The sequence below is a fragment of the Anabrus simplex genome, chromosome 1, assembly GCF_040414725.1.
Source record: "Anabrus simplex isolate iqAnaSimp1 chromosome 1, ASM4041472v1, whole genome shotgun sequence".
In the NCBI taxonomy this organism is placed as follows: Eukaryota; Metazoa; Arthropoda; class Insecta; order Orthoptera; family Tettigoniidae; genus Anabrus; species Anabrus simplex.
The window spans coordinates 683779751-683806617 of record NC_090265.1 but is presented as its reverse complement, the minus strand read 5'-3'; positions in this window follow the sequence as shown (position 1 = coordinate 683806617).

Here is a 26867-nt window from a genome sequence, read left to right as displayed (position 1 = left end):
TCTGCCTTTTGAAGATACTCACATACACACTCCCCTTGTTCATTAATGATTCTTGTAATGTCCTTCTTGTAACCTGTTTTTTGCCTTAAAGTACCCAGGGGCGTATTCTCCTTGAATGCAAGGCATTCATTGCATGCGTTATGATAACACAAATAACTGTCTGATTTACGATTTTAGGTTGTTTCAGGTCAAATATTAACGATTTCATCTCTCAGAAGTTCAAAAGGTCCGCGCAACTGTACTAGTTCCGTTGCTTGATTACGTGTGGTGCTGGTGTAGTCTCGCCGTCTACTCCACTCTCGGAAGAAAGAGACAGCAAATGCAGGAGTTAACGACGTAAGGCATTCAATCTTAAAATTGCATTCAGTGGCAGACGTAGTTCTGAAACCCTCCGAACGATGTCGCTGCAATTGAAACTTGGTCAGAATTTGTCACCCCATACCCGTGCTACCCTCTGCCATCTGTTAGCAACTTGGAGAAAGTCGACATGTTTACAGCGAACGGGACACACAGATTACCCCCTAGCGAGAACCCAACGTGACGAAACTGACCAATGCCACTGGGGTGACTTACCTCCAGTGCTTAAGTTGTGGCTAACTAGTGAGTTAATTCATTGTGTGTTTTGCTGATTAGTGAGTTCATTCTGTGTGTGCTGTTCCTGTGCTATTCTTCGTTTTCGGTGTTTTATTATATTTTGCGCAATGTGGTATTAACGATGGATGAGTCTAAAACGGATATAATTGTAAATCAGTTAGAAAAGCCATTTACTGGCCGTTCGTTTGATGAAAAGATGCAAATAGTTAAAGCCGCGAGACCTCTACCTTCCCTCGTAAATTTCTTCTTCTTCTTCTTCTTCTTCTTAATCTGCTTACCCTCCAGGGTTGGCTTTTCCCTCGGACTCAGCGAGGGATCCCTCCTCTACCGCCTCAAGGGCAGTGTCCTGGAGCTTGAGACTCTGGGTCGGGGGATACAACTGGGGAGGATGACCAGTACCTCGCCCAGGCTGCCTCACCTGCTATGCTGAACAGGGGCCTTGCGGGGGATGGGAAGATTGGAAGGGATAGACAAGGAAGAGGGAAGGAAGCGGCCGTGACCTGAAGTTAGGTACCATCCCGGCATTTGCCTGGAGGAGAAGTGGGAAACCACGGAAAACCACTTCGAGGATGGCTGAGGTGGGAATCGAACCCACCTCTACTCAGTTGACCTCCTGAGGCTGAGCGGACCCCATTCCAGCCCTCGTACCACTTTTCAAATTTCGTGGCAGAGCCGGGAAGCGAACCCGGGCCTCCGGGGGTGGCAGCTAATTACATTAACTACTACACCACAGAGGCGGACCCTCGTAAATTTAAAAAGAGAAAACAAGAATTGTGTACGCACGTTCAATCCAGAAACTTACAGTAAAACCGTCTGGCTCGAGTTCACCTACATGTAATTAGGGTGAGTAGAATTGAAATTTACTTAATACATTGTGTTAACTGCATGGTTACTAGTTGCATGCCTCAGTGGAGATTCCAGGATACGCCACTGAAAGTACCTATACATAAACTTCCATTTTTCACTAAAATTGTATGACTGCCGATTATGCTTGTCATCATGTTATCCGTAGCTGACTTCCTTCCTAGATTCAATTTACTAGCAAGTCCCTTCAATCTCTCCTTACTTACCCATCCCAGAGTCTGTTTACATTTTTATTTACCCTTTTCCACCGATCATAATTACTTTTTAAAACTCCCTTATGCCTGCTTTATCAGCCATATGATACTGCCTAATAGTCCTACTTTTAAGACCTTCCTTTCTATCACATTTATTTTTAACTACGGCAAAAAAGCTTCATGATCAATAATACCATCTATTACTTCGGTTTCTCTATAGAGCTCAGCTGATTTTACCAGCACCTCGTCCAGGATATTTTTCATTTTAGTTGGTTCCATCACTTTCTGAATCAGCTGTCCTTCCCATATTAGCTTATTTGCCATTTGTTGGTCATGCTTCCTGTCGTTCGCATTATCTTCCCAATTGACATTTGGTAAACTGAGACCTCCCGCTACAATCACGTTCTTTTTTCCAAGTTTCCCACATAGCTGATTATCTTAACAAATAATTCTGAATCAGCGTCAACGCTACCCTTTCCCGGTCTGTACTCCAAAAACAAGTTGCCTATTATCTTTAGAAATGAGCCTTACACCTAGAATTTTATGTTTGTCAACTTTAACTTTTTCGTAGCTTTAAGTTCTTCTTTCACCAGAATGAATAACCCCCCTCCCACCATTCCTATCCTACCCCTACGATACACACTTCAGCTCCGTAAGAAAATTTCTGCATTCATTATGTCATTTTTCAGCCATGATTCAACTCCTATTATAATATCTGGTAAGTGTATATTTATTACATTACTTAATTCTATTCCTTTCTTTACAATACATCTACAGTTAAACACTAACATTTTTATGTCATCCATACTTGACTTCCAGATCCCTGCCACCCTGTTTCCCTGGATGTACCTCCCTATGACCCTTCCAAACAAATTTCCTAACTTATATGTACCACTGCGGTTTAAGTGAAGCAATCTGAGCGCAGATCCCTATCTCCTACCCACCCATTAGGATCTAGAAACGTCACCCCCAGCTTCCCAAATACCCACTCCATAGTCGCATTTAAATCCCCAATCAACCTCCAGTCAGTATCCCTCCTACACAGTATTCCACTGATAACAATCTCCGCTTCCTTAACCTTCGCCCGTGCTGCGTTTACCAAATCTCACACATCCCCAACTATTTTGTTATACCAGCTTGCCTTACGTTGTTGGTACCAACGTAAAACACTACCACCTTCCCCTTCCCCTCCTCCTTCTCTTCTTCTTTCCTAAATATCTGCCTAAACATAATTCCTGGATAACACTCTACCCTGGTTCCCTTTCCTCCACACACTTTCCCCACATGTCTAACAACGGAATCCCCCATGACCAGAAGCCTCAACCCTACCCATCTCATTTGATCCCCTCCCCTCCTGGCGCGCCCTGTCTTTCCTGACAGCTGTAGACGGTATTTCCTCCTCCCTTTTCTCCATCCCTAGACTCTGTTCCAGCTGTCTTTTCCTTTCCTCTGCTCTACATTTCCCTTTTCTACCTTTCCCCTTCCTCCTCCTTTCACATATCTCAGCAACAGTTCCCTGTTCCTCATCTTACCTCTGTAGTTCTACCTGCAGTGACTCGTACTGATTTCTCACAGCCGCCTGTCCTGAATTCTGATCCTGAATAGAGCCCTTAGCCTGAAGTCGCCTTCTCCTTAGAACATTAGACCACCTGTCTTCTACAATTTCCCCCTTTCCTTCCCATCCCTCTTTTAAACCTACTGTATCCTGTACATTCTTTGAGGGAGGCCTACCTTCCTTCTTTTCTTCTGAGATAATACTAATTATCTCCCTGAAACTCTCAAACTCCTCCCTCATACTCCTCAATGCCTCGCCACACCCACAGTTTCTACACTTGCACTCCTTACCCATTCTCTACGGAAACATGAAAAGGAAAGGAATAATAAAATAACTTATGACGTGCAAAAAAATGAAAGGAAAGAAATATTGTCTGGGATAGTACACAAAGATCACACGACAATAAGGTGATTAATATACTACTACATTACAATACTACTTAGTCGTACAGTATTTTTATCCTACAACACTCGAACAGGATAAAAAATGTCGTTAATTACTGAATACCTAAATGAATACTCAGGAATTACACAATTCTAAACTGCAGTTAAGCCTATCCTAATTACAACAACTGAATTCTAGAAAGTGTTTTACAATAATAGAATAAGCACGCTAATTTATAATAAGATATTACTCTTTTACTACTGTACAGTACACTACAGTAATTTTATACGACGTTTGGACCTATCCTAATTACAATACTGTATGTTACTACTAAACACAAACAGAAATGAAAAGTGCAAGTTTGAAATTTGCAAGAACTACTCAAAGATTACTAACAGAACTAAAATGCTTAGACAGATTATTATTAGTACTATGATCTAATAGATACACATGAATATAGTAGGCAAGATACGGTACTTTCTAAATATACTGTATCTAAACTACAATTCTCAAGTGAAACGTGGTTATATGATTTTTACCGCTGTGGATTACTGTTGTTTTCCCTACTACACGGGACGAAGAATATTATTATTATTATTATTATTATTATTATTATTATTATTATTATTATTATTATTATTATTATTATTATTATATGCGCGAATAAGACCATTAGGACTATGCAAAGTACTTAAAGGCGTGGATTTGCCTTCCTTCCTTCTTTCATTCTTTACTGTGGACTTCCTTTCTGTCTTCAGACCAGTTTGTTTCAGCCTTCTCCTTTGGTCTTTCCCCTTGGTCAACTTGCCATTTGTGAATTTTGAAGATGACCTTGTTTTGGACATCTGGTTGTGTAATTCCTGCCTGTTACGTCATATTAATGATGCAATGGCAGAAAGGAAAGGAGACATTGAAATCATTGAGAAGAAGGAACGCAAAATCATAAGAAAAATTCTCGGCCCAAAACTCACCGACGGACAATACCAACTTAGAGGCAGATAGGAAATAAAACCATACACAAATATTCATAGTGACATTAGAAAACGCAGGCTAAGATTCTGTGGACATATTAAAAGAATGCATCCAGACAGACTTACCAAACAAATAGTCGAATTCTGTGAAAACTGGAGGAAAGCTAAAACAGACACAATGAAATGGATTATTATTATTATTATTATTATTATTATTATTATTATTATTATTATTATTCATGCCCGACTAACTGATTTAACTGATGTTGCCTTTTTCTTCTCCTAGAATCTCTTCATTTTCTCGCTGCATGTTTTCTTGCGATCTTATGGCCATGTTTTGTTGGTGGCAGTGCTAGGATGGTCTGTAAAGTGGTGATTGTCGACTAATTTTCAGAACTTAAATCTGTCTAATACAGTGTCATCTGTGATACCCATTTCCTGAATATCTTTTCCAATTTCAAGCATCCGATGAGTTTTTAAATTCTTTTCATTGATAGGGCAAGGTTTAGAATTCTTTTGGTGAATCTTTGATTTACCGAGCTCGATAGCTGCAGTCGCCTAATCGCGGTCAGTGTCCAGTATTCAGGAGATAGTGGGTTTGAACCCCACTGTCGGCTGCCCTGAAGATGGTTTTCCATGGTTTCTCATTTTCACACCAGGCATATTCTGGGGCTCTACCTTAATTAAGGACACGGCTGCTTCCTTCCCACTTCTAGCCCTTTCCTGTCCCATCGTCGCCATAAGAGCTATCTGTGTCGGTGCGACGTAAAGCAACTTGTAAAAAAGAAAATAAAAAAAGAAAAATCTCTGATTACTCATTCTGAGAATATGTCTGTAAAATTTCAAACGTTTTTTCCTAAATGTATCTGAGATTTTCTCTGAGTGTTGGTGTAAGTCATGAGATTTCCGTATCATCCAGATTATGAATTCATTCTCATTTTTTATTTTAGTTTTCTATCCAATTTTATGAAATAATACTATGTTATATGAATTTAATGCAATGGCAGACAGTCTGGCTCCATGGCTAAATGGTTAGCGTGCTGGCCTTTGGTCACAGGGGCCCCGGGTTCGATTCCCGGCATGGTCGGGAATTTTAACCATAATTGGTTAATTCCGCTGGCACGGGGGCTGGGTGTATGTGTCGTCTTCATCATCATTTCATCCTCATCATGACGCGCAGGTCGCCTGAGGGAGTCAAATCAAAAGACCTGCAACCGGTCGAGCCAAAATTGTCTTCTGACACTCCCGGCACAAAAAGCCATACGGCATTTCAATGGCAGACAGACAAAACGAGAAAAAATGAAACTAAATATACCGTAGGGAAAGTATGGTTTTGTTTTTATATAGTTAAACAAAATTCACAGTTTTTGAGTGAGATAGAACAAGACCACGCTCGCCAGAAGATACACGCCACATATTTCACAGAGTTCTTTACCCCTCGCACGCTTCTAGAGCATTCTTTATCCTTCCTCTTTGTAACGCTATTACCTAGATCTAATTATCAGGCTTTGTTCTCCATGTGGACGTTATGTCAAATTACATGGGAGATAAAACTATCCTCTCATCGTGAATACTAATAATTTCTTTACGATTTATCTGTAGCGGTTTATTTCGTGGAACGCTACCCTATCATTACCTTGCCTGCCAGGTAACGAATAGACCAGTCTGACCGTGATTGTTTCACTGTATACTCCGCTCCTCTCTCACACAACCGCGGAAATGTGGAGAAAACGCTCTTCAGAAATCGGTATATAACAAGAAGTCACAGAGGCGAGGTTTGAACATAATTACGAACAGGAAAATTTATTCTTCCTTACCATGAGGCCTGCTAGGGACCTTTCTTTCTTTCTTTATCTGTTTACCCTCCAGGATTGGTTTTTCTCTCGGATTCAGCGAGGGATCCAACCTCTACTGCCTCAAGGGCAGTGTCCTGGAGCGTGAAACTTTGGGTGGGGGATACAACTGGGGAAGTCGACCAGTACCTCACCTAGGCTGCCTCACCTGCTATGTTGTGCCTTGTGGGGGGATGGGAAGATTGGAAGTGATAGACAAGGAAGAGGAAAGGAAGCGTCCGTGGCCTTAAATTATGATCCATCCCTGCGTTTTCCTGGAGGAGAAGTGGGAAACCATGGAAAACCACTTCGAGGATAGTTGAGCTAACCTCCCAAGGCTGAGTGGACCCCGTTCCAGCCCCCATGCCACTTCTCAAATTTCGTGGCAGAGCCGGGAACGGAACCCGGGCCACTGGTGGTGGCAACTAATCACACGAACCATTAGAAGAAGTCACAGAGGAAATGTGTGAACATTATCACGAACAAGCAAGATTGTTCTTCTTTACGACGAGACCTGCCAGGGAGCACGTGTCAATTTCAATTCATCCTTCCTTGTTGTTTCCAGTATTCGTGCATCATTGCACTATGCTTTAATCTTCTCTCCTCAGACCGCTTTGAACCGAGTTTCCTTTTCATTCTTAAAGCTTTCATTTAAAAAAAATTTCTTTCCATAGTTTCCTCTTCTCTTATTTCTTTCTAAACCTTTCTTCGGACTGAGTGGCTCAAATGGTTGAGGCGCTGGCCTTCTGACCCCAGCTTGGCAGGTTCGATCCTGGCTCAGTCCGACGGTACTTGAAGGTGCTCAAATACGTCAGCCTCGTGTTGGTAGACTTACTGGCACGTAAAAAGAACTCCTGCAGGACTAAATTCCGGCACATCGGCGTCTCCGAAAACCGTCAAAAGTAGTCAGTGGGACGTAAAAACAATAACATTATTATTATTCTTTATGGTGAGGCCTGCTAGGGACCACGTGTCAATTTCAATTCGTCCTTCCTTGTTGTTCCCTCTTCCGTTCTGTCCAGTGTTCCTTCATCATTACTGTATGCTTTATATTCCTCTCCTCAGGTTTCCTTTCCAATCTTGCTTGGAACACTTCCATTATTAAATCTTTCTTTTTAAAATCTTTCTTTCTATAGTTTCCTCTTCTCTTCTTTTATTTCTAAATCCTTGTTGCCCTCTTGTATCCGTCTCGTTGTTGACCTTTTCTTCACTTTAATATCTGTTTGTCAATCTGTTATCATCCATTCTGTAGATATGTCCAAAAAATAATAATCTCCTTTTTCTTTTTTTTTCGCTAGGGGCTTTACGTCGCACCGATACAGATAGGTCTTATGGCGACGATGGGATAGGAAAGGCCTAGGAGTTGGAAGGAAGCGGCCGTGGCCTTAATTAAGTACAGCCCCAGCATTTTTCTGGCGTGAAAATGGGAAACCACGGAAAACCATTTTCAGGGCTGCCGATAGTGGGATTAGAACCTACTATCTCCCGGATGCAAGCTCACAGCCGCGCGCCTCTACACGCACGGCCAACTCGCCCGGTAATCTCCTTTTTTCTTATTCTGTTACATTTTCTATGTTCTGGTATATTTCCTTATTACTTCTTAGTTTCCATTGTTCTGTTGTTTTCATTGGACCTATGATTTTTTCTCATGATTCTTCTTTCTAGTACTTCCAGTTTATCTACACTATAGTTCAAAACTAGACATTCACTTGCGTAAAGATATCATGGTTTCACCATTGTATTGTAGTGCCTTATTTGAAGATTTTTAGATAAGCATTTCTTTCTTGAATAAAATTACTGTGTCCACCTATTCAATACAATTATATTTTGTAGTGATTAAATTATACATGAAATATAAACAGTAGTTAGGGACATGTTTCGCCCTAGTTTTGGGCATCTTCCGCCTAATATTAATCTTAAGGCCAAATCTTAAATCTATTAACATTGGAACTTAATACTAAACTTAAATTAATATTAAATACTAAATACAATTGTCTTATGCTTATTACAAAGTTTTAGGTGATATTTACATAGTTTACAATGTGTACATTAACTAAATGCCAGAATTTGTGAACCAGGATGCAATAAAATATTTTATTTTACAATGACTATAAAACGTCTGAAACGTCTGGATGAAAGTTTATGCAAATGTGTACGTATTGGCTAGAGATTGATCACAGCGTTTGACTAGAGGTTGATCACAGTGTGAATTGGGGCCTCTTCAACTTTATGGATGAACATTAGGTTGAAGGTTTTACAGCTGGTTCGTTCAAAGGTGGTTATGGTCATTATCATAAGTATATTGTTGCAAAACAGGAACCGTGGTTAAAGTCGATCGTGTTGGATTTGAATATTCCTTTAGAAAGAAGCATGGTTGGACGGTAATGTTTAATAGGTTAAAGCATGTATGTTGGAAACATATTGTTGGTATTGTTCATTGGTGCTCATCTGATAAAATGTTTTGAATATTGTGCCATTCTTGTCGATTAACGTCCCGTTGGTGCATTGTTCAACATTGGGAGGAATTATGAGATGTCTGTAACTGAATAAGAGAAAAAAGGAGTTTAGAATGTGAATGTAGAGCCCAATATAATCATAATAATTGTAAAGTGAAAGTGTTTACCGCATAAAAGTGGACGAACTTACTTGTCTTGTCGATGTTAGCTGGAACCTCCTGTTCCGGTTGCGTCTGAACGACTAACCTTACTACTCCTGGTGAAGTATTGATGTAGTAATGGAGGGATGGAGTGTAGAGGGTAAGGGGGAGTGAGTTTCAATTTCTGCGTGTGTGTTGTTGCTTGAGAGGCGTTACTCAAACTGGATTGGGTGGGCATTTCTTGTTGTAAATATTCCTAGTGATGCCACACGCTCTTTCCATCTTGCATAACGTTTCTTCTACAGCAGATTTTTCTAAACCATTTTCTTGTATTTCTTCGTAGCGTAACGAATCAATTCTCTAAACCCATGGGTAAATAGTGGAAATATCGAGCTCGATCTCTAGGTATTATTATTATTATTATTATTATTATTATTATTATTATTATTATTATTATTATTATTATTATTATTTACGTAGTTATGTACGCATTTTATTTGGTATAAATCGTGGTCGTATCACTTATTATTTGTGTGTTGTATGATCTGTCTTGTGTAACAAAACATGTGAGGTTATGTCACGATACTTCTGCTGTTTGTATATTAATACGACTTTATTTAATGTAAGAACACGTAATTAATAGTATATAATTTATTATTACCTGTACATATGTATAAATCCGATGTAATGTTGTGCAACACAGGGTCAGATTCTAGAACAATGCACCTTTGTCACTCGAGTTTTATAGAATAACTAGCTGATGTACCCGTGCTTCGCTACGGGATTCTCAGAAAGACTGACTTTGTGGTTTTCTTAACCTGAAATCTACATAGGTCATTACAAAATCGTAAGTATGAATGTAGCGATTAAAAGCAATGCTATAATATAAAATACTCGATCAAATGGAAAACCGCACATTTATCACTTTTAACGAACAGTGCTGCGGTTAGATTGCGGTGCCAATCTAATAGTCCAAACTTCCAGAGCTGGGATGACCAGGCCGCAGATTGCCATGAACACTCATCTGCCATTATTCCGCTAAATATGCACACTGTTCATTCCAATCAGTACCTCAGAATAAGGATTGAATAGCCCGAATGCTATGATGATCTAGTGTGTTACGTACCAGTAGTATCAGAAAATTTATAAACCAGGGGAATGTCATGCTAAAGAAGAAAGTTATCTAACTCCCCAGCTACTTCCCATCAATGTTCAGGCAGGGTCTTACACTCTGTATGACTGGGCGAGTTGACCGTGTGGTTAGGGGTGCGCAGCTGTGAACTTGCATCCGAGAGATAGTGGATTCGAACCCCATTGTCGGCAGCGCTGATGATGGTATTCCGTGGTTTCCCACGTTCACACCAGTCAAATGCTGGGCCTGTACCTTAATTAAGGCCTAAGGCACTCCTAGCCTTTTCCCATCCCATCGTCGCCATAAAACCTATCTATGTCGGTGCGAAGTAAATCAAATAAAAAATACTCTGTACGCAGCAGTAATCCTAACTACCGGAGATGAAGGGCAACAGATGACACAAAGCACATCACGACAAACAATGGTTAATGTAATGCTATTGTTGATCAATGTTATGAGCTTTCTACATTGTAGGCCTTCACATTTAGTTTTCTTTCGACTCTGTGATTTGTAAAATATTTTATACCATAAACTGTAGTTTCTTATTCTCCGGCTTTACATACCGATTTTCATTAAATACTGTTTACCCATTTCTGGTTACTCTGCGCTGATATGGACTTAGTAACAAAAATCCAAAGTCATGAATATATTTGTGATCATAGCCAGTACGGTAACAATGTATAAGACATGAATAATAGGAAATTTAATACTATATAACCCTAGTTATGTAGCATTCATCGATTACACCTCTTAATAAGAAATATTTGAGAATTACATTTTAGGCATTCCCCTAAACTACCATTTCACTCAGCGTGAATAAAATAATTTACAGCCTAGACTATAGCGACTTATTTCCTGACTTTGCATATCGATTTTCATCAAGATAGGACTACTAATACCAACAATATTTGAGAATTATATTTTAGGCCTTCCCTAAACTACCATTTTTCTCCGCGTGAATACAATTATTGATAGCCTAGATTGTAGCAACTTATTCCCCAACTTTGCATACCCATTTTCTTTAAAATACGACCACTAATAACAAATAGTTGAGAATTCAATTTTAGGCCTTCCCCTAAACTACCATTTCACTCAGCGTGAGTAAAATGATTTATAGCCTAGATTGTAGAGGCTCATCCCCCGACTTCACATACCGATTTTCATTAGACCACTAATAACATAAATAGTTGAGAATTCAATTTTAGGCCTTCCCCTAAACTACCATTTCACTCAGCGTGAGTAAAATGATTTATAGCCTAGATTGTAGAGGCTCATCCCCTGACTTCACATACCGATTTTCATTAAATTCTCTTCAACCGTTTTCTCGTGATGCGTGTACAGACAGACAGACAGACAGACAGACAGACAGACAGACAGACAGACAGACAGAAATTACGGAAAGGTAAAAAGTGCATTTTCTTGTTACTATGGACATGAACGATACAGAAATACCATTATTTTCAAATTCTGAGCAATGTACAGACAAAACTCTTATTTTATATATATAGATATATCCATTTATACAAACGTTATTGGAGACTCGAGAAGATACGAGAAAACGTGTTGTGTCATACTTTTCTAGGAGCATGGCCAGGTAGGGTATATAAACAGATGGTTGTTGAGTCGAGTGGTTAGCGAAAGTTGTTAGTAAGTGTGTGAACTCATGTTGTGATTTTTAGTGTTCTGTAGTTGGTTGACATGCTAATGTGACAGTCTTATACTTATTCTTCGATTCCGTCAAGTGTTGTGTTCAATATGGCGGTTCATTAATGTGTGTGTATAATTTGTACATAGACCAGTGTACACAATTGACGGCATCTCGTGTGTGCGTCTTTGTGCATACGATAACCTGAAAGAAACGGTATATAACCTATCAATAACACACATAAATTGAACTGTTGAAAATACAAACAAAATCTTAATGCAAACTATGTCACTTTAATACAATACAGCATATGGAAAAGACTAACTGTAAGGTTACAAAACTAATTCATAGATATTATTTTAAATATTAAAATTATTATTAATGATTTAAGCTCACTGGGGAGCGCTTATGACTAGTTCCTGTTGGATGCTCGCTTTCCTGTTCGCTTTCATTCCCAATACGTCTTGTGTCCTGCTGTTAGTGTTTCCCTTCTTTCATGTGAAGGAGGGTTTTTATTTTTGCTATTTGCTTTATGTCGCACAGACACAGATAGGTCTTATGGCGACGATGGGATAGGAAAGGCCTAGGAATGGGAAGGAAACGGCCGTGGTCTTAATTAAGGTACAGCACCAGCATTTGCCTGGTGTGAAAATGGGAAACCACGGAAAACCATCTTCAGGGCTGCCGATAGTGGGGTTCAAATCCACTATCTCTCGGATGCAAGCTCACAGCTGCGCGCCCCTAACCGCACGGCCAACTCGCCCGGTTTGCGATATTTAACAACCTTTGGTAGAGGAGACCACGAGTTTATCATTTTACAAAATTTAGGGCGGTCTGAGACATTAGTATCAGAAATCCCAGCGGAATCTAAGTTTTTTCGCTTTATTGAGCTACATGCTTCCAGTTTTGTAGCTTTTGATGAGTGAGACCTTCTCCGTAAGTCTCTCCTTGTCTCTTCTTTAAAACTTCAGCCACCTACGTCGGATGCTACTCCGCCTATAGTACTACGGGGTGGTTGAGTAGCTTAGTAGTGCTGCAGCCGGCTCCAAGCCCGGATAAAGGAGGAGGGCTGGAGCGACTGGCAATCGCTCTGCAAGAATCATCAACACTCCTGAATAAGATTCGGAGTGGCCATCCTTGAAGGCCCTGGATCTTCGCCCTTAGAGAATCCCTTTACTAGCTCTTATGCGATGATAAACATTACAACATTTTGTAGGGATCTACATACAACACCAAGTTCTATTTCGTTTTTATATATTAAAACTTTACTGTACTCGAATCAAAGTATAATGAGCCTGGGCCATGCGGTGGGCTTTCTGGGATGCAAAAGTAGTGATGTTTTCATTAACATCAGTGGATATCACATTCGATGCTGACGACGCTGATTTCAGTCTGTCTGTTCTTTCATAGTTATTTCTTCGTAAGTTCTAGTTCGAAAATGATCGTTCGCGAAAGAAAGAGTAACAGGAAGAGTTAGAAACTGGTAAAATGCGGTGCACAAGTCTGGGACACCTGCAGCTATGATTGAGTTACCTACTACTCACAGCTTTGTTAAGTCAGTTACAGAGGTTGTCATGGTGATTTCCTTGTTTTCTGGAACACTTTGTGAGAGAGCCGGCTCCGCGGCATAGGGGTTCCGGGTTCGATTCCCGGCCGGGTCAGGAATCTTCATCTGGATCTGAGGGCTGGTTCGAGGTCTACTCAGTCTACATGATTGCAATTGAGGAGCTATCTGACGGCGAGATAGAGGGCCCGCTCTAGAAAGCCAAGAATAACGGCCGAGAGGATTCGTCGTGCTGACCACACGACGCCTCGTAATCTACAGGCCTCCGGGTTGAACATCGGTCGCTTGCTTGACCAAGGTCCTTCGGGACTGGTACACCATGGGGTTTGGTTTCTCTAGTTTTGTGAGAAAGCCTGCAGCTCATGTTACGAGATACGACTGTGCTACACTAAAAAAAACAACAACAACAACAGTAATAATATGTGCAGCTAGATGTATCTACCTGATAGGTATCTACAATGCTTACGAATTGTACAAACAATTTTTTTCAGTTCATTCTACAAAAGCATCATTATGTAACCTTTCTCGTTCAGAATGGCATTCCGGAAAAAAAAAAAAAATATTTTACTTTTTTCTGTGGGGGTGGAAGTCTGCGGGCCGCTTTAAGTCACAGGCCTGCCCGCATTACAGCCCTCAACGTTATTCCATTGTTGTTGATAACACAACAACAACAACAACAACAACAACAACAACAACAACAACAACAACAACAACAACAACCATAGAACCTCCAGTTTTACGTGAAATCCGAATCATGAAAACATGATTTATCATTTAAAAAATTATAGCTTAAGAATTGAAACCTGGTATATGCAATTTCTCTACACTCGTAAGTGCAAAATGCAAACCTTAAAGAACAACGTTAGTTTACTTCATTGTAATTTGTAATTGGCACATCATTTCCATTTCCAACCATAATATATCGGACAGCATTTTCACTCTCTTGTAAAATCAGCGTTCAGCTTGCGTTCCGTAGATACTGGGTTCGAAATTCACTGTCGGCAGCCCTGGAAATGGTTTACCCTGGTTTTCCATTTTCACACCAGGCAAATTCTGGGGCTGTACCTTAAGGCCACAGCCGCTTCCTTCCCATTCCTAGACTTTTCCTATCCTATCGTCGCCGTAAAGACCTATCTGTGTCTGTGCGACATAAAGCAAATTGTAAAATTCCCTCCGTTCACATTAGAGTGTCTTGGTCAGCAAGAAACAACTCGTATCGGAAGTCGTAATCGTCTGGAATCGAACGAAGACCTTGCGTTCTGACATCAACGTATAGTATGAAATGAAATGGCGTATGGCTTTTAGCGCTGTGAGTGTCCGAGGACAAGTTCGGCTTGCCAGGTTCAGGTCTTTCGATTTGACGCCCGTAGACGACCTCCGCGTTGTGATGAGGATGAAATGATGATGATGATGATGAAGACAACACATACACCCAGTCCCCGTGCCAGCGAAATTAACCAATGATGGTTAAAATTCCCGACCCTGCCGGGAATCGAATCCGGGACCCCTGTGACCAAAGGCCAGCACGCTAACCATTTAGCCATGGAGCCAGGCAACGCATAGTATAAACAACATATACCTTACCTTACTTTCTTATAGCGACGTATAGAGGACCTATAGAGGTTCGAGAGGATTTGAATATAGCAATAAGGATACAGAGTGAACAAATAAACATGATTAGATTTTCAGATGACATTGCCATAGTTGCAGACAGTGAACAACATCTCAAACAAATAATAGTCAAAAAGGAGGAAATCATAGATAATTATACAACATGAAAATAAGTAAGACAAAGACGAAAGTTATGGTCTGCGATAAAAAACAGACTCAAGTATCAAAATATTGGTGGGCAACAAAACACTGGAAAATGTTAAAGGATTTAAATATATCGGAAGCAAAATTACCAAAGATGGAAGAAGCAAGAAGGAAATCAAAAGTAGAATTTTGCAAGCCAAATTATCATTTACTACAAATTCCATTAATCTTAAAACAAGGAAAAGATCATTGAAAGCGTATGTTTAGAGCATTGCCCTATATGGTTGCGAAGCATGGACAATTGGAAAAGAAGAAAACAGGAGGTTAAATTCTTTTGAACAATGGTTTTATAGAAGAATGCTTATGATTGGCTGGACAGATAAAATGACGAATGGTGAAGTATTTCAGAATGTGGAGGAAAATTATACCTTATGGAAAAGTACAAAGAGGAGGAGGACTAGACTGATAGGACATATTTTGAGACACGATAGCCTGTAGAGAACGGTTGAAGGCAAAAAATGTCGAGGAAGAACCACTCCTACAATATGTACAGCAAATCATGTCTGATGTAGGATGCAGAAGCTATGAAGAGGGAAGTTATAAATAGAGGTGACTGGAGAACTGCCGCATACCAATCCATGGATTGAATACTTAATAATAATAATAATAATAATAATAATAATAATAATAATAATAATAATAAGGTACTGATTAGTTATACATAGATGACGAACGCTGGTTGCCATTGTTGGGGAATTTATGGCGCTAATTGTAGATAGACCCAATCCCCCGATTAGAACACACACCAGGAAATAGCAAGAGGCGGGTGTGAGTCCATTACAACCAACTAAAAGACGCCTCCCATTTTTGATCAAATGTTACGTAATTATTTAATAACAAGTTGTAGGATTTCACATGCGTAGGAGACGTACTTTAGGAGAATAGACACCCCTGCAGTACGTGACTCCCTGCTGGGGCAAGCTGTTCGCCCTCTGACCCCGTGCTTTACCGCACGCACATCCACCATTAGCTGTGGCCGAGCCCACGTGCTAGGTCTTTCCATCCTCGAACAGCAGGTGCAAATATCAAGGCGGACAGTAGGTCTGTCGATAGAAAGAAATATAATACAACGTGCTACCGTGAAGCCTTTATACGTACCTGCAAATGACCTGGAAATAGAACAAGAAGTGAAGGGGTTGCACCATCTACAACTGGTTCTCAGAAGTCAATATCGCTTGGCTTTAATATTTCTTAACAGTTCTTTGCGTGTTCCGCTTCAGTGCTTTCTTTATGGCCCATAAAACGTCACTCAGTTTTTTCCCTCTCGGATGTTGATTGATGACATCTCTAGACGATTTGGTATTAACTACCGCAGAGACGAGAATCTTAATCAGTCGTTTTAAGGAGCAATTAAAAAATGCTGAAGAAAGTTAATCCAACAACTGCTGCAGGTTTCACTGCCATGTGCTTCTGTTACCTTGCCCCCAACGCACTCCATAGCAGAAAACACTGTCTGTACTTACATGTTAATCACAGCATACTCATAGCATACCAATAGAAATCTGAAAGACTCTTCTATTTAAATTTATGACAGCAATAACACAATTTTATAACCGCACTAGAAAATGTACCCGTGATTCGCTACGGTATTCTACATTGTACACGGATTTCTATGTGAATTATTTCACACGCAGTGAGTAAGATTATATTAAATTGCATGTCTCTTAGCGTTATCCAAGAAACAAAACGGGGAGGACCCCATACGTAGTTTCCGATGTAAGGTGCACGTTCGGGAGTTTTGACGATAACGGCAGGCCAGGTTTCCTGCTGCCATACACAATCAAGTTCGTGAATTTCTACTGTAACGGCAGGCTCACTTGCCTACTGCCATTCACAATCGAGATGGGGAGTTTTCGTTATAAAGACAGGCCCCTTTTCCTAATGCCAGTCACAGTCGAGTTGAAGAGATTTGATTATAATGTAAAAATGCAACACTGTCTAACGCTTAAGAGACCGAGATACTACAAAAAGTCATAGGACCAAAGTTGTAGATCTCTCCAAATTGAGCGGCGATTGTGCTGTCTGTTTTGTGATGCGACTTACCTTTAAGAAACCAATTAGCCCGAAACAAAGATCTGCACCGCCATTAACATTGCTTCCACATTTCGATATTTTTCGGGACCAAAGTGTTACACATTTGAACAGCTTGGAATTTTTCCTCAAGAGAATCCAGCACTCGCATAAATACGGATAAATTAAGAAAGAAAACAATATAGTTAAGAAACTCGACATTAATTGAAAATAGGATAACTGAAGACATCCGGATAGGAAAATATGTAGATACCAAGTAGATGTATTAGAAAATGTAATGTCCCTCACTAAATTGTGATGATATGATTTATGGATTTAAGGAAGCGGTAAGGGAGGAGAAATTTAGGCGCAGGGATTCTTAGGCAAACATATAAGAAGATAATAATTTCGTGTGGCTATTTCTAGCCGAGTGTAGCCCTTAGAACGCAGACCCTCCGATGAGGGTGGGCGGCATCTGCCATGTGTAGGTAGCTGCGTGTTATTCTGGTGGAGGATAGTGCTATGTTTGGTGTGTGAGTTGCAGGGATGTTGGGGACAGCACAAACACCCAGCCCCCGAGTCACTGGAATTAACCAACGAAGCTTAAAATCCTCGACCCGGCCGGGAATCGAACCCAGGTCCCTCTGAACCGAAGACCAGTACGCTGACCATTCAACCAATCAGTCGGACAGATAAGATGACTTATGGTGTTATTACTTAAGCATAAAGAGGCAAGACAGAGGCAAGGAATTAAAGCAGAGAACGGAAATAGGAGATAAATACAGTCAAAATTATAGCAAATGCCATTAAACACTTTACGGTTTGAAATAATGGGCTACACTCTGCGGTACTGTTGAAATATTAACAGCCACCCGTACAGTGCTATTCGAAGACGATTGTAACCTGGAACGGCATTCCGCAAATATCCCGCAGAATGACAGCTTGACGTCTCTTCGCATTCTACCCAACAACCAATTTGGCATTACGTTACTTCCCTGCTAGCAAGCAGCCAGAGACGTTACCATGGTAACCGTTAGGTTCGTTGTCGGTCTGCACAGGTGTCGGTCACTCCATGCAGAGCATGGAACCCGCAGATAATAGTAGGTTTCTCCATCATTTGAAGAGTAAGTAATAACAAAAGTTGTTTAAAATGAAGGGAAGTTTTACATATAGTCTACCGATTCGAGAGAAAATCAATAGCATAAGAGAAAATTGAAAAAAAAAATCTATTTTGGTTTTATAAACCCTAGGTCTATTCAGTGATTTTTAAGTCATATGCATATCTAAACCTGCTCCTGGGTGAGTGAAACAGACGAACAGACACGGAAGCTAAAAACCACTGATACGGTCTTGAATTGGCCTAAAACGGATAAAAATCTGAAAAATTGGCAAAACAAACGAAATTACAGACAGCGCACCCCCTAAAACGTTATTTATATAGATTAAATTATGATCAATTTATACAATTACAATCGAAACCGGTTACAATGACTCGGAAGGGAAGGACAATATGGCAGTCGATATAGGCGATAGTCGCATAAATCAAATTTTTCTTTTTGTTGCTGAAAATATCATATCTGTAAGTTTTAGGATGCACACTTAACTTAGCCTATAAATGAGATGTTCTCTCTGTCATTCCAAATTGTAGAAATCGTTGAGTGAGATATACCCAATTCCTTCATCATGCTGACATTTTTGTAATCGCCATATTATTTGTGACTTTTCTGCAGTATTAAACACTTTCCCTTTCTTTTACTACATCATCATAGCGATGCTTGCCTTAACTATTTAGCACACAGACTGATTTGAAATCTACAACCTTCTGAAAGCAAATCTGAAAATAAGCTTGACAAAAGTGTAACGAACAAAAATCAACACTGGACGTTATAGTCGATACATTTCTTCGAAAATGTGATAAAAATACCCCTTTTTATACAATATCGTAAAAGGGATGTCATACTAAGCGATTTTTTAAGTCATCTCCCGGACGAAACTATCTTTACATCGGTCTGTTTACAGGCCAACTTTGCTTTATGGAAGCGAAAGCTGGGTGGACTCAGGATATCTTCTTCATAAGTCAGAAGTAACAGACATGAAAGTACTGAGAATGATTGCTGGTACAAATAGGTGGGAACAATGGCAGGATGGTACTCGGAATGAGGAGATAAAGGCTAAGTTGTGTAGGAATGAACTCGATGGATGTAGCTATACGCATAAACCGGCTTCGGTGGTGGCGTCATGTGAGGCGAATGGAGGAGGTTAGGTTACCTAGGAGAATAATGGATTCTGTTATGGAGGGTAAGAGACGTGGAGGGAGATCAAGACGACGGTGGTTAGACTCAGTTTCTAACGATTTAAAGATAAGAGGTATAGAACTAAATAGAGGATTGTGGTGACGTTTAGTAAATTCACAGAGGCTTGCAGTCTGAACGCCGAAAAGCATAACGGTCTGTAATGATAATGTATGTATGTAGTGTTTATACAAGATGGTCGGAAACAACGTGAACCGAGTATATTTGCGTTACAGCGTTGGTCATACTGATAGGTTATTTGAAAAAAATACTTCGATATCTCCCGCCGTTACCTTTCTATCAGCTGGTGAAGTTAGCCAATCATATGGCTTCACGGGCAAATTCAAATGGGCTTTACGAGGCGATGTTGCTAAACCTGCACGTGGCTTGAGAGCCATGCCGAGGAATGGGCTTTAAACACTAATACACTGTGGGTATCAGCCATTTCCACTGTAGCGTGCTTGCTCTGGGACGAGCCTATCAAACCTTATTCAAGTCCCTCCCCTGGAGGAGTGTATTTCTTCTGTTGGCGCTCTCAAGCCACGTGCAGGTTTAGCAAAACCGCCTCGAAAAACCCACCTGAATTCGCCCGCGAAGCGATTTGATTGGCTTACTTCAGCAGCTGATATGAAGGTAACGGCGCGGGGTACCTAATTATTTTTTCCAATTATTTATCAGTATGACCAACCCCCTAACCAGTTCACGTTGTTTTCGACCACTATGTATAGGATTTAGACGGGACCGTTAGATTTTCAATATGTCGTTCAAAGCGATGTCGCAAAAACCGATTAATATAATACTCTTATTTGCTTTACGTCCCACTAACTACTTTAACGGTCTTCAGAGACGCTGAGGTACCGGAATTCAGTCCCGCAGGAGTTCTTTTACGTGCCAGTAAATCTACCGACAGGAGGATGCCCTATTTGAGCAGCTTCAAATAGCACCGGACTGAGCCAGGAAATTAACCTGCCAAGTTGGGGTCAGAAGGCCAGTGCCTCAACTGTCTGAACCACTCAGCCGGGCGTAATAGAATTTTCAGGATTAAGTTATTTAACAAAAGATTGAAAGCTTAGAAGTATTTTCTTACCAATGAATGCAGCAATTTTTGCTTTACGTCGCATCGATAGAGATAAGTCTTATGGCGACGATGAGAGAGAAAAGAGCTGGAAGTGTGAAGGAAGCGACCGTGGCCTTAATTAAGGTACAGGCCCAGCCAGCATTTGCCCAGTTTGAAAATTGGAAACCACGGAAAACCATATCCAGGGCTGCCTCCCGAATGCGAGCAATTGTTAATTATTCCGTCGATGTGTATGTTCAGTTCTCAGCCCGAAGACTGCTTGGAACTTGAACAGTTCCACCATGAGCTGCTATAGACGGCCTAGGCAACACTGAGTAGGCGTTCTAGGGAAATTAGGAGTGTGATAATTCCCAATTCTTTTCCTCACCGAGCCAGAAGTTGCTATTACATATCAGTCTGACAAGCCCACTGAAATGCATGCACCAACCGACCCTATCAGCAACATTTTGTGGCCAGGTTGAGTGGTTCACACGGTTGAGGCGCTGGCCTTCTGACCCCAACTTGAGAGGTTCGATCTTGGCTCAGACCGATAGTATTTGAAAGTGCTCAAGTGCATCAGCCTCGTGTCGGTAGATTTACTGGGACGCAAAAAAACTCCTGCCGGACTAAATTCCGGCACCTCGGCGTCTCCTAAAACCGTAAAAGTAATGAGTGGGACGAAAAGCAAATAACATTATTAATTATAGCAACATTTTCACACCATTCACAACAGGGACTGGCTGCATACGGAATGGCATAACTAGTATCACTCATACCTCAGTCACTTTCATATTGTCGAAACCGAAACACTACGTCTCACCAGCAAAGTCATATTACTTCGGTATTAAATAATCGACCGTGTTAAAATCAAACGCTTATTAAATTTCTGCTTCTTATGAGCACCAGTGTATAAATAACTCAACAATGACATCACCCAGCAGCCACGAGCTATTTTGTAACCTTCCGCAAGAAGATATATTTGTAGTAAATCATAGTGCCGTAGTAGTGCAGTGCTTGAAGAATGTAATGACAAGAGTTATGTGAGAAAATTAATGTACCTCACCATTTCTTTGAAGAGACACGAGTCAAGACATTCCCGAGTATTAAGTGACAGGTTTCCTGACCTGCAGCCGGCGATGTGACATATGAGCTGCGGCCATTTGAAATCTTGTGCCTTCGGCACAACTTGTCAAATATCTGTGAAGATTTCTATTTTTGTTAATACGACATTAATTTTCATTCCAGGTCACGTGCGATGATTTAGTGACTTGGCTTTCACGGTGTCATGCAGAAGAAATTCGCCGGTCCTTTAGGTCATGATCCAATTCGAAGTTTGCCAGATATCTTTAAAGGAGGACTCCCTCGAAAACTCACCAGTAGGTTTCACCTCTGGCCTGGAGGAAAATACCGCCTCCAGGTCAAATCGTCTTTCCCCCGCCACTGCAGTTAAATAAAGATTCTCCGACTCATCGGGTAAGAATGGGGAGTGTTGCTGGAATGAAAGATGAGAGGGAAAACCGGAGTACCCGGAGAAAAACCTGTCCCGTCTCCGCTTTGTCCAGCACAAATCTCACATGGAGTGACCGGGATTTGAAGCATGGTATCCAGCGGTGTTCATAGCATCCATTAGTCATTAATAAATCACTTTGAGAGTGGCGACCCCATCGTACTAATAGCCTATATCTGCTTCACGTATTACATCCCTGACCCGGTCAATGACTGGAAAACTGGTTGTAGGTTTTCATTAATTCATTCAGAGCTATCCAAGGCTCACAATGTGAAACCTTTCCGGACTCTTTAGCCCTTCACCTTTCGGCACAATTGAGGAAATTGCTCAATTTTTCGTTTATCGTAGTAACGGGACCCCTACTCTGTCTGTTAAGAAATGTTTTCAAGATTAAAAAAATAAAATAAAAAGATCCTCAGTCCTAGGATTGTACCCCACATTCTCATTATCATAACTACTACTACTAAATGTTTTCATTCCTCCCCTGAGGGGAAGATAGGCAACCTAGACGGTGACGCCGACTCTCAGGCCAGGAGATCTGTATCGGAGAAAGAGATGTGCGGAGGTTTCCGATTCAAGGTGTGCGTTGGGGAGTTTTGATGATAATGGCAGGCCACGTTTCCTACTGCTATTCACGATCGTGTTCGTGAATTTCTACTATAACGGCAGGCTCACTGGCCTACTGCCATTCACAATCGAGATGGGGAGTTTTCGTTATAAAGAAAGGCCCCTTTTTAATGCCAGTCATAATCGAGTTGGAGATATTTGATTATAATAGGTAAATGAAGCTCTGTCTAACGTATAAGGATTGTACCGCACATTCTTGTTATCATAATTTCGTAACTACTCCTACTCCTACTACTACTACTACTACTACTACTACTATTAAATGTTTTCATTCATCCCCTGAGGGGAAGATGGGCTTCCTAGACTAGAAATTGTCCGGGGATTCGCCTTAGTGCAGGAGAATGGGAAAAGACGGATAACCATTCTCAGGACAGCCAACGATGGGTACCAGTCCCTTCTCCACCTCCTGAATGCAGAGGTGTAGAGCCACGGTAGAGCCGTGGCCACCCCTCATCTGCTCGGTTGGCTGGTCGGAGTGCAGAGCTGTCGGACCACGGACAGCTGTGGCCACTTGTGGCCCGAGACCCGCTCTGCAAACGCCGACGACATTCATTTGGTTGAAGGAGGACAGAGAATCATGAGGACAGACACAAGCAAGAGCACATTACAGGTGGACGTTCAGCTATCGGGTAAATACTGCGTGAACGCTGTTTGGACGTGGATTGAAAGAGAGAGGCAGACAAGGAATTATTTTTATTTCTAGTAAGTGAAAATGCACAGCCTGTTCCCAGTCTCAACCTGGTCAGGAATGGAATGAAAGAAGCCCCCATCTAGCGCCAAGGATAAGAACCGTGCCGGCTACCGAAGCCTGTTGCTCTCCTCTGGGGCAATAATTAATGACTGGCAGATGAAATGAAATGATGTTGCAGTGTTGCTGGAATAGAACATGACAGGGAAAAGCGGAACACCCGGAGAAAAACCTGTGCCGCATTCGTTTCGTCCAGCACAAATCTCACATGGAGTGACCGGGATTTGAACCGCGAAATCAAGCTGCAACAGGCCAGTCCGCTGCCGCCTAAGCCACGGAGGCTTATTATTTCCAATAAATAGAAGAAATAAATGATCGAAATTGGGAAAGGTAAAGTGCTGTAAGAAATGTATCTTTCTTGCAAGCTGTTTAACGTCACCCAAACCAAGGTAATTTTTCGGTGACGCTTGCAGACTATAGGGAAATGTGAGGACTGGAAACGTAGCGGCTTTTAAAAAAATTAAAATACAGGCAAATCGAAATCTGTCAATGGATATAGATCAAGGTTCATCGTGAACGGTAGTGCCAAAAGAAGGAAAGAGAACAAACATCCCGCGTTGCCGACACTCAATGACGAAAATGAGCTAAAACTGATCGGCAAAAATGGCTAAACATTTGGACAAGCTCGCAATTAGACGAGGCTAGTTTAACGCGAGACGGTATCATACATTTTCATAATACCTACGTATGGGCCAATGCAAATCCGCATGTAGTGGGAGAGAGACAACACTAGTACAAATTTAGTATCAACATATGCATTCACGGGGTCAGACTGTTCTACACAACAGATTGAATGGTCCTACGTATTATACCTTCCTTCGGGACCAAGTATCTGTGTTGTTGGAGAATGTACCACTACAAGAGCGACTGCAAGTGTAGTACATGCGTGATGGTGGTGGTGGTGGTGATTATTGTTTTAAGAGGAAGTACAACTAGGCAACCATCCGGCACATTTTTAATCGTAGGGTGTTAGCTGAAAATAACAGGGGTCTTCCATGAGCAGTGGATTAGTTAGGGAGGGCCAATATGTTGGCCTTCCCGTTTGCCTGACCTTAACCCTTTAGATTTTTGCCTTTGGGGACATGTAAAGACCACAGCATATGCGAATAAATAATGTGGATACATTACGAGAACGCCTATTCAGTGCCTGTGTTGGATTTCGGCAACAGCCTGGGGTGTTCCAACGAATCCGCGATTCCATGCGACGTAGACTGCATTGCAATGGACGGCGGTCACATCGAGCACATGTGAAGAGTAGAACGAAGATACTAGGTTTGTAACCAATGGTTATAGGGCCTTCTTCCTTCGTTTGTTGAGTACTGCCTCCTCTCTAAACATTGGAACCATTTTCAAATTGATTGTAATTGCAATTGATGGACAGGTTGCATGCAGTACTCGCTGTAACAGTTCAGCTTAAGCCACGAAGGAGAGCGGACGCATGAGTAGAGAGCTCGGGAGTGGGAGTAAGGAGTGAGTGCTGAGTGCAGGAAGCTTGTGAGGAGTTTGACAACAATGATTGGAGTAGATCAATACAGGGCGGCTATTGGAGGATGGCAGAGGAGAATCAAGAAAGAAGAAGTAAAATCAGGTGGGTGTAAAGTGGATTTGGTAATCAAAGGAGAAGTAGTGTTAACAGCGGCGGTGGTTATAATGTTGCTACTGATTGGAGGTGTAGAGCCGAACCCAGGCCCGACATCTAGTGGAAATGAGGGATGGGAAGACATAGAAGAATTCAAAAAATGGGTAAAAGAGACGGTGGTAGAAGTGTGCCCCTTTGAGCAAATTAAGAATATGATCCAAGAACAAACCAGGGAGTTTGGAAAAATGAAGTTATGGCTGCGAGAAATGACGGACGATATAACATCACAAGTGAGAAAGAACGACGAGGAAGTGGCAATATTAAGAGAAAGAATAGGACGACTGGAAGAGGAGACGTTGAAATTGAAAGCGGAAGTGAATGCCAATACATTGAATTGCAGGAAGAAGTGCTTATTTATTTATGGGGTGCCTGAGGAGGCGAGAGAAGACAAAGTACATACAATTTACAAAGTAGTCGACTTAATACAGGGGAAATTGAAACTTAACTTTAGCGAAGTGGACATAGATGACGTACAGAGAGTGGGAAGAACTAGGGGCAACAGGCCTATCAAAGTAGAACTGTTTTCTACGTTGATGGCTGATGCTGTGATAGGCAATGCGAGTAACATGCAGAGAGAAAAAATATGGATCAAGAGAGACGTGGGATGGGAGGCTATTAGGAATGAGCAAATACTCAAAAAACACAAGATACGTGCGATAAATCAAGGACTGAGAGCTACTATTAAAGGACAAGAGCTAGTGGTATCAGGCAGAAATTGGAAAAGGAACTGGTCTGTGAATAGACTGCTGGACTTAGAAATGAAGATTAAAAAAGACGAAGAAAAAATGAGCAGTGCAACGAGAGGTGGGGAAGTGAGGAGAGATAACAGTACCAGTGTAATGTGTGAAGAGGGTCAGAGAGAGACGCCAAGTGAAAATGTGACCATTAACAGTGAAGAAGCCCAGGAAGAGGCGACAAGTGAAAGGGTGACCATAAGCAGTGAAGAAGAAAGGCAGGGGAGTGAAAGCAGTGAAGTAAGGGAAGTGACGGGTAAAAAGGTGACGTCAGAGGCAACCGGAGGATGTCTCAATAGGAGTTGGGAAAGAGGCAAGGGCAGAAGATTAACGGAGATGATGGGAGCTGAAGGTGGAGGCAAAAGAACACAACAGAGTGAATATGGTGATGAAGTGGAGGCCAAAAGAGGTGGCAGAGAAACAGGAAAGTATAGAAAACTGACAGACATGTGGGATTCAGGTAGAAATGAGAAGGGTGTAGTTACTATAAGTAAAAAGAACAATAGTATAGGGAGTGGTGAAAATAAAGATTGTTAGATGTAAGAATGTAGTGTTGAGGAATGAGTGTTTGGTATTTGTAGGTGAAGATGAAGTGATATTTTGAAGGTTGTGATGATGTATGAGTGTGTGGTATTTGTAGATGGAGATTTATTTGATGCTAGACGAGTGTGTGCTAGGGCTGAAATGTGGTGTTGGAAGTAGAGGTGGTATATGTTGAAATGTGGTGTTGGAAAGGTATGGAGAAGTGGTGGTGCACTCATGAGTAAGTTGTATTTAATGTGATGGTATATGAGTGGGTGGTATTTGTAGATGTTGAAATGTGGTGTTGGAAAAGTATGAAGATGTAGTAATGTAATTTGGCTATTTGTAAATTTTGGTTTGGTGGAAGATGGAGTTTTCGGTAGGTAATTATGATGGGTAATAGGATGAGTATGAGTGTATGGTAAATTGAGTATGGTAGATGAGTGTGTGCTAGAGATGAAAGGTGGTGTTGGAAATAGAGGTGGTATATGTTGAAATGTGGTGTTGGAAAGGTATGAGAAGTAGTGGTGCACTCATGAGTAAGTTGTAAATGAAGGTGGTTTGGTATTCAATGTGCTATGAAATT